The sequence below is a fragment of the Nannospalax galili genome, unplaced genomic scaffold (assembly GCF_000622305.1).
Source record: "Nannospalax galili isolate Female #2095 unplaced genomic scaffold, S.galili_v1.0 scaffold50, whole genome shotgun sequence".
Lineage (NCBI taxonomy): Eukaryota > Metazoa > Chordata > Mammalia > Rodentia > Spalacidae > Nannospalax > Nannospalax galili.
In genome coordinates this window covers 1,701,176-1,715,280 of record NW_008328749.1, presented here as the reverse complement: position 1 = coordinate 1,715,280, position 14,105 = coordinate 1,701,176, and the positions used below count along the sequence as shown (strand labels likewise).

The window sequence follows — 14,105 nt, the reverse complement described above, 5'->3', positions numbered from 1 at the left end:
TTTTGTCTTCAGGAGTTCCGCGGTGGCCCAACTCCAATGTGGATCAGAAGTTTTCAGACTTTCTCCTTAGGTCTGGAATCTTCTAAGAATGCTTTTGGCCTCAGGAACTTGGGTGGCACTGATCTGAGACCCTGGCCATGGCCGTGCCACGCAGGGATGCAAAGGCAGACGGGGAGGGAAGAAGCCCCAAGATTTCCCAGGGAGTGGATTGAGTAGCTGGGTTGTACTGGATGCAAAGGATCAGGGAGAGTAAAGGTAAGCCTCGGAGCCCCAGAAAGAGGCTGGCGGGTGTTGCAGGACCAGGGAAGGAGAGAGAGGTGAGGGCGGGGCCAGGACCAGAAGTGGTGCGCCTGGAGCCCAAGAAAGGGACTGAGTTGCTCTGGGTGAGAAGGGTCAGGAAGCAGTATTGGTTCCCCAGGTGTCTGGGGCCCCAAGACTAGGAATGGCACAGGGCCCAAACTAGGAGTATAGAATGGCAAGGGGGGCGATAGAAGGGTGAATGTGGCTTAGGGAGTCCCGGCGCACAGAGAACTGCGCTATAGACTTACCCCAAGAGGCCTGAGGATAGTAGTGCAGCCGGAATCTTTTTTAATTATTATTTTTATTTTATATGTATGCATGTATTGCCTGCATCTAGATAAGTGCACCCGTGTTGTACAATGCCCATGGAAGACAGAAGAGGCTATCTGATCCCCTGGAACTGGAGTTACTGGACAGTTGTTAGCTGCCATGTGGGTGCTGATATTCCAACCCAGGTCTTCTTCAAGAATCAGCAGTGTTCTTAACTGCTGAGCCATCTCTCTAGCCCCAGAGATGGACTATTCTGAATTAGAGGAAGAAACTGAAACTGGGTGCCCCAATTAGAAAGTCTTGGTTACTGACCCTACGAATAAAAGGTAATGAATAAATACATAAGAACAGCAAGGCCTATGGCCCAGAGCTAGCGTTCCTCCCTGTAGCAAGCCAAAGGCAGGGAAAATAGGAGGAGCAAGAGCCAGCCTAATTAATTCAGCTGTCCTTTATTCAAAACGTCTATCAGCCACATTCTGAACTACCTCTTCTTTTCCATACTGCTGTAAATGCTGGGAATACTTTGATGAACAACTGGACACTTGTTCATCTGATCCTGCCAGCCCAGTAGCTGGAGCCCAGAGTCCACAAGCCTGCCAGGAAAGAAAAGAATTTCTGATGCTTGGTCAAAATAGGCCTCCCTGGTGGAGTGAGTAATGCCTGGCCTTTCCTCAACCCATTGATCTCCATAGTAATCACTGGCATCCCCCACAAGACTCCTAAAATGAGAGGCCTGAGGTCTCCAAGTCTCTGCTTTAAGTTCCTCAGAAATTAGCAGCAGTTTGTAAGGACTTCTGGAATACACTGAACACCCACCCACAGATGTGCCATGTGCTGTAGACTAGGGCTGGGCACTGCCATAGCAATGGCCTGGACACCCAGGTCTTAGGCAGTAGCTGCTAGGGAAGTGAAGGTCCCAAAAGTATTGTGGTTGAGGTGGATCACAGGAAGCTTGACCAGGTAGGCAAGACTGCTGCCCTGTTCTTCCAGGGCAAGTCTAAGCATTGGGTTGGCTGGTAAACACGCCATTCCAGAAGTACCTCTGCTATCCTCTGGCCAATGCCACAAGGGGGCCTGAAGCCCTTGCTGTGGAAGCGCCCCTCAGGGCCTTTGTCCCCCCCCATCTCCCCCAGCACCATGTTAGGAACCCTGCCCATTTTCCAGTTCCGGCCATCGGTAGAGAGTGTGGACTGAAGGCAACAGGGCACCATCATCGTGGACAAAGCGGCAGAGGCCATGGATGTCATGACCATCACCTTCTGCAAGTTGGAGGATGAGAAATGCCACACTGCCAAACGGGTGGACCCTGTGCTGCGGAAGCTCATTCACCTGGCACAACTCCCCATTGAGTACTTGACGTATTCACAGGAAGCCCTCACCTCACAGCAGAACCTGGCAATGAAACAGCTGTGCCTGAGCCTGAGTGACTATGAACAGAACAAACAACTGCTCACCACCAGGTTGGTGAAATCAGACTATTCAAGGAGGAATGTAAACACAGGAAGAAGACATGGTCCACCCAGCAGTTGACTGTGGTTGAGGCCAAAGCCAACTGTTACCAGGGCCACTTTTTGTGACAAGGCTTTTCTGAACCAGATTTTTCTAGAAAGTCACATTCAACACAGCCACCCTGCAGTTTCTCACCTTGAGTACAATACAAAGGCCCAGTGTAACAGACTGACAAGCTCCAGAAAGAAGTAGACCTGTTGAAGGAGCAGCTGCAGCTCACTAAGTGTTGCTGGAGTTTGTCTAGCACCTCCCCCCCCCACACACAGTCCAGTTCTCTAAGGGGTATGAAATGCAAAAAATGAAAGAGGAAGACTTTCTGAAGTCAATTGATAGATGGAAAAAAAGAAGGAAAAAGAAACTAGTTGATGAAATGGAAAAAGCCAAAGAGATGTTTATGAAGGAGCTTAAATAATTAACTTCTAAGAATTCAGCATTAGAATTCCAAATATTAGAAATCCAGAAGTCCAGCATGCAGATCAAGTCCAACCCAAGCACCTTAGAATATGCTCAGAAGTCTAAAGAAGACCATTTTCTGCATCTCCACCATTTCCAAAATATGTTGCAGCTTGTTGACAGTCAGGCAAACCAGTGGTCAGATGGATTTCAAGTTCTCAGTGAGGAGTACAGCAAGAAGACTTGGGTCCAGGTTGTGTGCAAGAGAACAGAGCTGCTCTGAGTTCATGAAGGAACATCCCTGTCCTGTCCAGAAGACACTGTTTTGCACCAGTCCTCCCCATCCGCGGCTCTTACAGTCTTTTTGCCCCCTCTTCCATTCTTGAAACTTGGGGGTGATATAAATGCTCCTTTTAGGGCTGAGCACCCCACAGTCACTTGTCAGTGATTTGATCAGGTGTGGGTCTGTATTAACCATTATCCACAGGGGTAAAAAATCACATGAGGGGTGTGATTTACACTAATATGATAATCTACAAGTATAGCCATCAGTGCTTAGAAGGCAGTTTGATGTTCTGTCCATTTAGCAAAATAATAGGAGCCTCAAATCCAATCAGAAAGCAATTGGTTACCCTCATTACATCATGCCTATGGCACTATTGTACTAATAAGCATATCTAAATGCTTCATTTCTGGAAGTATAGAACCCAGGCATAAATGCATTTGTATAAGATTTGCATCTGCATGTCACAAATTATAAATTTTTTCTATATTTTAAGATATTCTTCAAAATTCATTCTACTGACTAAGTGATGATCTTATACTCATAAGTTACTTAGCCATTCCTGTATTCTTAAATACATGTGTCTGATTTTTTTTTCACATTTCTGCATTGCAGTGTAAAAATCACATAACAAAAACCATACTAAAAGATTTAGAAGAAAATTAAGGTTTGATAATTAATTGGGTAAGACAAACCAAGAGTGGAATGGAAGAAAACAAAGAATTTAGGGTTTCTGTGTTATTTCAACAAATAAGGGGGAAAAGCATAGGCAACTCAAAGATAGAACATTGTTATTTATCATGTGAATTTTTACATTATTTTGCAGAGCTAAAAATGTAAGGAAGAAAGGAAAAATTTGGTTACATTCTTTTTAAAAAGGTAAAGTCAACAAACAGAAAAACATGCAACCAGGAATGCTAAGTGCAAAAGATATAAGAAAAATGGCTTTGTCAGAGACAGACTGAAAGTAGATTTCACAGACGCTTCAGCCGTTGTCCTGAGCATCTCTTGTGCTCACATTAGATGTGATACTAGAATTCACAGAAATAAAGTTGAGAAAATTTTGAAACCCATGAAAACACTGCTCAAACTCTAATTTTAAGTAATAAGAGGATCAGATTCTTTAATTTTTCAGTTATTTATCAGATGATGATCAAGTATTATTATTCTCTTAGTGTGATAGTCAGAAACCAAAAGAACATCCTTTCTAAGAGTTTACAGGCTGATTTTAGAGAAATATAGATAATCATAACAATTTGATATACAGAAAGGCTCTGAATAATACACACTGATAGCAGTATGAATGTGACATTTATAGCCAACAGACATGTTGGAAGAAAATTAAAAAAGCTCAGAGAGGACAATTAGGAGGGAAACAGAATAGCTTGTTCAAGTTTGATATGTCCTGAATGAAAGCTACCACAGGGGAGAGAGAACTAGAACTAGAACTCATTCTCTGGAGTTGATGACGCTACTTCAGCATTATTTTAGTGTTGGTTTTACTGTAATGAATTTTTTTTTTTCCCTTTGGTCTTTTTGACACACGGTCTCCCTGTAGCCCCAGCTGGACTGGAACTCACTATTTAAATCAGGTTGGCCTTGAACTCACAGAGATCTGCCTGCCTCTGCCTCCCAAGTACTGGGACTACAGGCGTGCGCCACCACACCCGGCTGTAATGAATTATTTTTAAAAAGCACAATTTTTAGTCGAGATTCATTTTACCACAAAATGGAGAACCTTTGGCTATGTGTATAACAAACATCTTTATGCTAGTCATGATTTGAGTATTTCAAATGTGAAACTCTTTTTCCATCAATTTGATTCCTTTTGTATAAAATCAATGAATCAGTAACAGTTTTATTTGCTTACTAAAAAAACACAAAAAGATTAATACTATACAGAATAGTCCTTAAATGAAATTTTCAAATCCACCAGGAACCTGCAACACAGTAATCCTATAAGTAGGTCAGGTTGCTAATATTAAGAAGTCTCATATTGACATTCTTGAGACTTGATTTTTCCAGATGCAGACAAGCTTCTGGTTTATAGAAACATGTGTTTCCTAAACAAGTGAAAAACTGCTCTTAAGCTTCAGTCATACACTTAATTTTTATTTTATATATTATTTTTACAACAGCGATGTGAACTCTGATTGTATTTTTTAAAGGAATATATATTCCCTAAGTCCTCGCAGTCTTGGTTTCCTCCATTGCTTGGGGCCCAACTTGCACTGGTGTCATCTCCCATCGGAATCATCAAATAGCCTCTTCCCGCCCTGCCTGCTTCCGCCTTCACTTCAGCTAGTTACCCACATAGTCATTCTCCAGTGAGCAGCAACTGTTCATTCAAATGCTACTGCGCTCAAATCACTTTTCCCTTCTTCAGAAGACCCAGTGTCTTCTCTACAACATAGTCTAATGTCCTTGGACACAGGCTTACCTGGCCTACCTAAGGACTTTCCCAGCTTCTCTTCCTACCACATTCTCCATCTTTGTCTGTGGTCCAGTTTTGAGTCACTCCTAAAAGTCCTATCCATAGCTTCTCTGGATCTTTATAAACAGATTTTCCTCCCAAGCTCAATTGTTTTCCATTCTATCCTTGCTTCTTTTTTCATAGCTTTTCATTCATTTGTATATTTGCTGCCTTCATCCAAAATAGACAAAACTGTAAGCTCTGTAAAGGCAAGAATTCCTTTCTTTTATTCAGCACTTTATCAGCAGAGTCCTTAACTGTCTCTGGGCCATATTGAAAGATCAGTAACTGTTTTTGGAAGAATGGGAACGGAAAAGAATGGAACAAATAAATGAATTACATGCACTCACACACTATGCTCAACTTTCATGATTATTGTTGTCAAGAATTAGGCTTCTTTTTTAAGATATTAAAGCTTTATGGGAGAATTTATAAATAGCATGTGGATAAACAAATAACAGGAAGAAAAAGAAGATAAACCAAAATGTAAATATAAAAAAGCTATAAAGCCTTGCCAAATCTTATCTGATGGTAAGCTATGTTTTATAATAGTATCACATTTGCAGCACAGTCTTTTGTTGAGCTTTACCTGAGGCAGAAGGAAAGAGATAATCCATGGAAAAACTGACAGCTGTGAAAAACGTGTCATTTTATCATAGAGGAAGATTTACATTTTTTGCTTTTAGTACAACGTATTGTGAAATGTTTTTATCTCTCATCATGGCAGTATGAAATCTGAGTGGTCTATCAGTACAAAATATTTGCCTTCTTAGTTTCATGATTTGGACTGCATTGAGAAGAGTTTGAGTGAAGAGAAAATATTACCATGTTAAATTCATCATTTCCATTGTGAAAAAAACCTGACAATCTGAAAAGTTAGGTATCAGGTTAGTCAGAGAAATTTCAACCAAACCTGAAGACTGGAAACTTCCCCAATTACTCTGTCATTTATTGTGTTTCATTACCAAAAATCTTATTAATTTTAAAGGCTCTTTTTATTTAGCTTTATGAAGCCTGGGATTTAGGCTTCAAAGCCCATATAAATGTATAATATAATATTGTGTAAGTACCACTGTCTGGAAAGTTCACACCAACATAAAACATTTTTATCATTTTAAATACTATATAGGACCTTTTATCAATCTACATTCTTTCTTGTGTTCAGACTTTTAAATTATCTAGTAAGATAAAATTAATTGTTTTTCTTTATTTTTACTGCCTTGCTCAGTTTTGTCGATCTTTATAACTTCTATAAATATTAATGAATAGAAAACTTTAAATTTTGTTTCCTTTTGATAATTATTAAAATATATTTGCAAGTTTTTTATGTGTGTGTGTTTTATAGCTTTCTTTGCTCTGAAGAATTCCATTTAGTTAGGGGAGGTTTATGTAGTGCTTTTGCTTATAGAAAGTAGCTGATCTTTACTTAGTACTAGCTTCTTTCATTATATAATTATTTTTGTTGATTTTTTAAGAATAATCTCTTCACTGGTATCAAATTAAAGGAATACTGTATGTCACCAATGATTGCCCATGATACACTATCTTTTCCTGCTATATGTCTTTTTTGTGACAGGAGTTTTAGGAATTTGAAGAAGTTTATTGATTGATATTTTGGAATGAGTGCCACATGTAGAAACATTGTCTCCCATGTAAATGCTTACCAAGGACTTTTACCTCAGAAGAAGTTCTCATGATCATAGAATACGTTTTGTGAATGTTGCCATTTGTTCTTGACCATCACAAGCTTATTCAAAAGGCTCGTGTACAAAGTAGGCATATTGGCAAAATGGAGGTCAGGCATAGACTTAAATCACATTTTCCCTCATATAGGCTGGCATTGTTCGGTCACTTCTTATTTGCCATCAGTAGAAGCCAAAGCTGAGCCCTGATAATAGAATAATTCCTCAAGGGGATCAATCAGCCTACCTGGATTGGATGATTTTTACTGTTGTAGAACCAGCATTTTGTTCACAGAAATGAACTATATACTACATATAGATTTGCCTTCCTTGGCATTAACAGTCTTACAAAAATGCCATAAAATATTTTCTTCACAGTATTGCTTCTCTTTCAGAAATTTGTCTACAGGAAACTAAGAACAATAAGGAATTCATAGAACTTACCATAGAACTCATCAATAGATGCACCAGCTCACCACAATAATGAAATAGCCAACACCTCCGTACCTCAGTTATGGCACACATCAGGAGATTCCTCAAAAAATGAACTTCTATCTTACAAGATTTACAGATTCCTTATTCAGGGATCAGCATTTAATGTTCTTTCGCTCTTCCTGCCTGAGCATAATATATTGCTCCCGCTGTGCCTGGGATAACTAGATAGAAATATGAACAGCTCCTCTTCTACTAAGGAACACAACCATATGACTTTTGCTGGGTTAAACTCTGCTGGCCTGGATATACCATGTGCTATATGAAGAAGGAATCATTATTTTTTCCTTTTGTGACTTTGGATGGCTTAAAATTTGCTATGTGGAACAAGCTAGCTTCAAAATCACAGACATCCACCTGCCTCTGCTTCCCTAGTGCTTGGATTAAATGTGAGCACCACCACATATGGCAAGAATGAATCTTTTAAAAACTGTATTTTATTATTTTCATTTTTGTGTATGAGTGTATTGCCTGCATGTATGTAAGTGCACCAGTGTCATGCAATTCATTAGGATCTAGATGCTGGAAATCGAACCCAGATCCTCTGCAAGAACAGCCAGTGATCTTAACCACTGAGCCATCTCTGTAGCCCCAAGATGAATTTTTGAGGATCAAAAATGTTCCTAAGACCATGTGGGCACAGCTTGGATCAGCAAGATGGCTCAGTAGATAAAAGGCACTTGCTGCCAATTCTGACAAGTTGAATTGATTCTCTGGTCCCACATGGTAGAAGAGAATTGACTCCTGTAAATTGTACTATGATGACCTCCTAAACACAAGCTGTGTCACATGTGTATTGAGAACACACACACACACACACACACACACACACACACACAAAATAAATAAATAAATATTAAAAATTTAATTTTCAAAAAAAATTTCCATTTTAATTTAGAAAACGTGGTTATTTTCAACCAGTGTAATAGGCAAAGAAATCAGGTTGCACACAGACATGCAGCATGGACTGTATACATAATCCATTGGGGTTTGTTAATACTTCTGTGTCTAATAGCAATTAGTGGGAAAGTAATGCTTGAAAAAGTGGCAGAGAGATCAGGACTAGCTGGGTTCCCAAACCTTCCAGAATGCAAGTTTGGGTCACTTTCCAAGTCCAAGTTAAGATACTCAACCACCTGAAAATTTGGTTAGAAGCAAAATAAGTGTGAAAAAAATAGTATTTTCATTTATGCACAAGAAAGCCCTTCTTAGACTGAAGCATGAAGTTATTCATCACATGAAAATTGAAACATAAAGGAGATATTACATTCTGAATAATCCAAAATTTGGATGGGTAGATGGAGAGAGAGAGGTAGAGAAGGAGAGAGAGAAAGAGAGAGAGAGAGAGAGAGAGAGAGAGAGAGAGATGCTTCAGTGGTTAAGAGCACCAACTGTTCTTGCAGAGTACCCAGGTTTGAATCCCAGCATCCACATGGCAGCTAACAACCATCTGTAACTCCAGTTCCAAGGGATCTGATGCCCTTTCTTACCTCCACAGGCACTGCACAACAATAGTGCACTTACACACAGGCATAACACTCATAAAGATAAATTAAAAATTTTAATTAGATGACAGATTAGATAGATAGATAGATAGATAGATAATAGATAAATGATATAGATGATAGAGAAATAAATAATAGATGTGTGTGTAGTCACACATACATATCAGCTTAAAAACCATCGTTTTATGCTCTTCTTTGGTATTGGTAAGTCTGAAAAACACATCATATTCCTCCTGCCAGCAACCTGCGAAACTTTCCTAAAAGAACCCCCAAGGATGAAACAATCCACAATATTCCCATTTCAGTCCGGGTTTCCAGCAGTTCTGCATCTCATCTTCAGCATGTTGTTACGCTATCGACATCGGGTTCTTTTGTACACTTTTTCCAGTTCACTTGGTGTCAACCCCATCAAATAATCACATACATGACAGCACTCTCCAGCCAGGGACTCAACATCAAAAGTCTGGGTGGCAGCCCCACAGGCCCTAACTCTAAAACTGTAAGCTCTTTAAAGGAGAGCTTTTCTACTGTCCCTAACCATAAGAGTAGAATCCACTTCAGTTACTCTGTGTTCTCTCTGTTAAAACAACTGTTGTCCCTTCTGATGAAACTGAGCTCTTTGCTGTAGACTTGTCTTTTTTTTCTAAAACCAAAACAATGAAAGATTTCAGATCTCAGTCACATTTTCCAATTCCTTTAAATCACCCCAATTTCTTAACATTGCACTATTCCTAGTCCCTTCTCCCTCTCTGATCTATCCCATCTCGTGATTTAAAGACCACCTGTGTATTGATACCTCCCTTCATCTAAAGACCAGGCATGTTCTCTGAATTCAGGATTCATAACCATTGCCCTCCTGACTTTTCCACTTAGGTGTGCCATAAATACTTCAAGTACTGTGTTTTAGAACACTAATCTCTTCTTCCTCACATATTATCTATTCCTTATACCCTTTCCCTAGAAAGCATCAAGGCCATTTTATTCAGTTGCTAAAGACTAAACATTGAGTGTTGTTATTGATCCCCTTTTCTTGAAAATTCCACATATAATTTTCAATAAATCCAGTGAGTTAAACCTTCAAATTATCCAGAATGTATTCATCTGTAAGCCTACTTACAGAGATACCACCATAACTAGTGCCTGATTCATGGATCTTTGCAGCAAACTTCTAAGCTACCTTTCTCTTTCTATCACTGCACACCATAGATTCGGTTACTTTTTTCAGCGTAAGACTAAAAATAATCATGTAAAATATACATCAGATTTCATTATTCTAAGTATTATTTTAAGATCTTTTAAGTATGCCCTCTACTCTTTGTTCATATTATGAAATACAAGAAGATAAATACATGAATCATATGTTAAGAAAAGACTACTTTGCAATAAGAACAAAACTAAGGTGCATTTAACTTTATTTGTGTAGAGAAAACAGTGGTCTAGTCTCTGTAACTCCTATTTAAAGTAGCACTTCACCCTAGATTTGATATTTTTCTATATAATAATAGAAAAGATTAAAATTCCCTGAGATAGATAAAAGTCACAGAAATGGCTAATTACTGGTCAATGATGGTGACGCTTGAGTGAAAAAATTGTCATAACTAAGACAACAGATGCAACTTAAGTACAAAAAGTATAAACAGCTGTGGGACTGAGTCTCTGGTCGTATCAGGAAGACATCCACTGCTAAGCTTGGAAACAAGGTAATACTATTAAAAGTAATTCACTGTTCTATTTTATTCTAAGTATTTTCTTCAGAAGGAAGAAGGATTTGTTCTATCAAGATGAAAATTAAGATGCTCCAGAATATTGCATTTATTTTAATGTAAGTAGATCATGAATTAGTTAATATACAATTATAGACTTGGAAGAAAATGCTAAAATCAGAACAAAAGCTACCCATGGGATCTTGGTGTCTTAAATGATAGCTGCTATGGTGGTTATTTAATTTCAAGACTAAGGTTCCAACCTGGAAAAATATAAACATTGAATTAATAGCATTCTTTTGTTTTCAAATAGCGTTTTATCTGGTACAATAAGGTAATCAATAACTGAGCAATGATTAGGCCAAGAAAATTTGTACCTTGTAATTTTTTTACACATTGTCAATGAAATTTATTCCTTCTACATATGAACAAAACTTACTTTAAAATATTCTTTGAGGTTCTGGTGGAGTCTGAATGGTTGTTGTTGACTATAATAGAAGACCATATAAGAAGAAAATCCATTTATCACATAAATTATAATTCAGAGATTTAGTACTCTAAATCTATAAAATTCTATAAAAAAGGATAATATATTTCACTGGACACAGCCTTAAGTACCACATAGATTTTTTAAAAAAAGATGAATTGATAAATGATTGATTGGTGACTGATTGCTTGATACCCAGTTAAGTTGTTCCAAGATCTTAACAATAATATACACTGTGAAAATGTACTGGGGTATTTATGTTCTTTTCTATGCAAAAAAATACTCAATGCTTTCTTTTCAATACCAAGGTGGAGTGTTAAAGGCATTTTAAATGTCAAAGATATGAACAGGGAGAAACTTCAAATTTGAATATCATTGAATTTATTCTGTAAGGAAAAAAGGGTGACAGCCTAATCAAAGACAATGCCTGAAGAAATAGTCTAGATTTTAACCTTCTTTATCAGCAGCCTAAATTGTTAAGATGCTATTTTAATAATTTTCATTATAAATATGAATAGTTTTATATAACCTAATTATTAGTTATATGGGATGATGCTATAAAGAGAAACTGAGGAATTCAACTGGCCTTATTTCAAACAAGTGGGATATTATACAAATAGACAATGTTAGGAAAATTATGATAATTGAAGGGTGTATATTAATTCCTTTAAGAATTTTCCAAACCTTATCCTGATGTAACCTTGTATAATAAAAATGCTATGGACTGATTCAGGGCAAGGGGGAACCATCGTCTTCAGTTCCATACTCACCAATAACCCCAACAGACTCCATTGCATGATTCCAATCCAATGGTCACACACATGGCCCTGGTTAAAGAAATGAGCCACAAAATAAAGCCAAAACTCATGAATCTGGGAAGAAGATATGGGAGGGGCTGTGGTTTGACAGGGACTGAGAAGAAAACGAGGGGCTAGGTGAGAGTGATCAGACTACACTGTATAACTGCATGAAATTGTCTAATAGCATTCTAAAAATGCTAAGTAAACTTTAAAAAAGGAAATTTTCAACCTATTAGACTAAGATATATTCCCACTGAAACTAAGGCCGAGCAATTTATACATTCTCAAATATTTGGTGATGGAGCATTATACTTAAGGCACTGTTCTAGTTTGTAGGAACATGAGGGTCTAACTCCCAAGACCATCCATGGCTTATAGAGGCAAATTCTTAGAGTAAAATAGACAACGATTTGAAAGGAATGTTTTGAGTGTGCACAGGAGAGCTAGTGATAAGTTCAATACTCTACTCCTTGGGTAGGGAATTGACACCTTATCAGCAAGAACATGAAGAATTCATCTTTCAGATACAGAAATCAATGTGACATCTGATCATGAATGTGCATTAGTGTGTATGAGAGAAGGCTAATGAGTGGTAGCAATGCTCAAAGAACTGGCATGTTCTAGAGAAATGAGGCACCAGCAGCTGGCTGACCATACAAAGGACTACAACACCCCATTCTCCATAAGGTATATGTCATTACTGCTGAAAGCCCTTGAAGGTAAGTCTGAGATTAAACAATGACAGTCCCAAAGAGGTAGCATTTTCTAGTGACTTGATATCCTGCTCAAGCTAGTTCAGATGGAGTTTTCTCATTTAGAAGGACAAAAATTTCCTTTCAGAAATCATGAAGAAATCTACAAATGTATCTTGTACGAAGAGAAAATTTCATCTTCCTTCCTTATTTTACCCCCTAGTGATCCTTCTAAGCAAATGATTTCTTGCAAGTGCAAATTCCATCTTTCTTTAATAAGTATGCTAACGTTTTTTTCTCCACAGAAATCTACAATGAAATTCCTAGTTTTTATATGTATTTTGAATTTGGTGATGGAAGGAACAATAAGCAAAGAATCTGGGGCTCCCTTTCCACTTAACTTTTTTCACGATTCTAGTTAGATAACAGTGATATTGTTAGACTGTGTACTATATTTTAAATTAAGTAATTACAAGTGATAACACATCATCTTGAATATTTGCATGTAAATATATCATTTATCCAACATTTATACTTTACTAATGAAAAATCTTGCCATAGTGACTCAGGTCCTTTAAGTACAAGAAGCTCTCGACAGCCTAAGGTTTTCCCCAGGAAACAGGATGACCCTTCACCCCACTCAAAATGGAACCCATCCTGAAGTTTGTGTGTCCACTTACTTGGATCATTTCTGCTATTTTAGTGGCATTCAAATGGTACTGACAACACATAAGGTTTTGAGGCTTAAAATTTTACATAAATTTAAATTTAACATATATTGCTATAGAAATGATAACTTAATAGAATCATAGACCTCATTAGAGGCACTTGAAAATTGGCCTGAAAACACTTCTATTTGCTATTAGCTAAAATAATTGAGTGCTCAGTAAAGTGAAAACAAATGTTTATATATGCGTGTGTGTAAGGTAAAACCTTAATCCATGATAGAAGTTAAAAAGTACTGCTTCCTATGATATAAGGGAAATTTGTTTGAAAATGATTATACATTTAGTATGAAATTCAGACAGCATTACAACTAGAAGTCTTTGTCCGCTGTCATTTTGAGACTAAATAACCATGGAGTACAATAGCAAACATTCAAAAAAAATTTTTTTTAGTATTTTAAACAACTATCTTTTTTTCCATTGTTTTAGTGGTCAAAGGTTCAAGACAAGTCGGATTCATCCAGTGAAGAAGTAGTACTTCAATATTTTAATATTAAATATGACTTTTAATTATTACCACATTTGAGATGCATTTAAATCTTCAAAATCATTTATTAAAATTATAATTATTATTATCACTATACAAAAATGTCAATTTATATAAATATCTTCATTAATTTTTAAATACACAATAAATATAAAATCAGAAAGTAGGGTTTTGTAGGTTTGAGACACTGTAGCACAGCCTGACTAAAAATCACAATCTTCCTGCCCCAGGCTCCCAAGATACTGAGATTATAATTATGTTCCTCCTTTATTTGTGACTGAGCAGTGTGACAGATATATCAAAT

At 37.4% G+C, this 14,105-nt stretch overlaps 1 pseudogene; it reads left to right on the top strand.

Moving 5' to 3' along the window:
* Positions 1-1,577: 1,577 nt before the first annotated feature.
* On the top strand, positions 1,578-2,755 carry LOC103731234 (annotated as a pseudogene).
* The last annotated feature ends 11,350 nt before the right edge of the window (positions 2,756-14,105 follow it).